At 34.0% G+C, this 1,332-nt stretch overlaps 1 protein-coding gene across 3 annotated transcripts in view; it reads right to left on the minus strand.

Moving 5' to 3' along the window:
• Positions 1 to 1,107, minus strand: part of LOC107097540 (transcriptional-regulating factor 1-like) — a 14,940-nt gene extending 13,833 nt beyond the window's left edge. For 2 of the 3 annotated variants that reach the window (XM_015394711.1, XM_015394709.1), the window contains exon 1: positions 1,005 to 1,107. The gene's annotated coding sequence lies outside the window, so the exon portion shown is untranslated. The remainder of the gene's footprint in view (positions 1 to 1,004) is intronic. The other variant, XM_015394710.1, reaches the window with a different exon arrangement.
• Positions 1,108 to 1,332: the final 225 nt, after the last annotated feature.

A 1,332-nucleotide genomic window follows, 5' to 3' on the forward strand; every position in this document is an offset into this window, starting at 1 on the left:
AATTGCATTGTCTTATAAGAAATAAGACAACGCAATTGTGTTTTCTTATTTTTAGTGTAAATTATCTTGTTCCATTGGCAAAATGTCTCTTTTATCTCCTCAATTCAAGAACAAATGCACTGATCTTAAGTAAAAATGACTTATCTAGGTTTAGATTTTTTCCAGTGCTCATATGGAAACATAAAGAGGCTTCAGATAAGGACGTCTGACGCTCGTTTCATTTCTCTAAGAACAGATACGCGTCAATAATTAGCTGTAATCTGATTTAATTACGTCTTTTTCAGCATAGCGCCAATTTGGGCAACGGAAGGTAATGAGTTTTATCAGAAAAGAAAAGACATTTAACCTGCAATTTTTAAAACAGGGTAAATAAATTAAAACATTCGCCGCCAAAGGATTAAATATTACAGCTTTTCTGAATCCCAGAGGGCGCCATGCAGTGAAGGAAAGCATCTAATACAGTAAAACCCGTTCCAGTCCATGTTTTGCAGGCTTTATCAGAGCAGATCTATATTAGAACTGATGTGCGGACCACACAGAGCTGCATGTGTCTGTATGACTAAGTGTGAATGTGTGATAACAGGACAGCACTAAGTATTCACACCCTAAATGATCAACTCCGCTTCCTTCTCTGCAAAAATTTGAAGGTTTTTCTTAAAAACCGGAAACTACAATTCAATTAAAAACCTGTAAAAAAAAAAAATATTTTGTTTTCAACATGTTTAGATTTTCTTTTGACTTGTTTTGAACAATTAAAAACTTCTGCAAGTAAGAAATGTGTAAAGGAAAATATACTTATGAGGTTTTAAATCAACTTTTTGCGTCTTTTTTTTGGTTACATTTTATAAGCATTTAATTAAACCATAAAACATGTCGACTAAACAGCCCTTTAAACACATATATTTATAAATAACTCCACATGTATAAAAAGATCTAAAAGGTAAGGGTGAATGAAAACAGTTGGAACAGACACAGAGTTTAAATTTAAAGTGAAAATGTCTCACCTGAAACATCCCCGACTTCGACTTACTGACTTCGACTCATTGTGTGTGAGTCTGGTTTTGAGTGTTTGCGTGTTGTCAGGAAGTGGTCACATGTTCTTCCTCTCTCTGGTCGACTCATTAGACTCCGAGCTTCTTCCTCATTATGATGACTTTAAAGATCGGCCGGCTTATAAATAGAAACTTCAATACAAGCGACGTTAAAAGAGGAAAAAAAAACAAGCTCACTTTGATTATTGACTCTATTTATCTATTGAATATAACAATAGAACAGAATCATTCTATTCAGTTTATTTCTATAGCTCCAATTCACATCATGTCATCTCAGGTC

The sequence above is a fragment of the Cyprinodon variegatus genome, unplaced genomic scaffold, assembly GCF_000732505.1.
Source record: "Cyprinodon variegatus isolate N-32 unplaced genomic scaffold, C_variegatus-1.0 Scaffold705, whole genome shotgun sequence".
NCBI classification, from domain to species: Eukaryota; Metazoa; Chordata; class Actinopteri; order Cyprinodontiformes; family Cyprinodontidae; genus Cyprinodon; species Cyprinodon variegatus.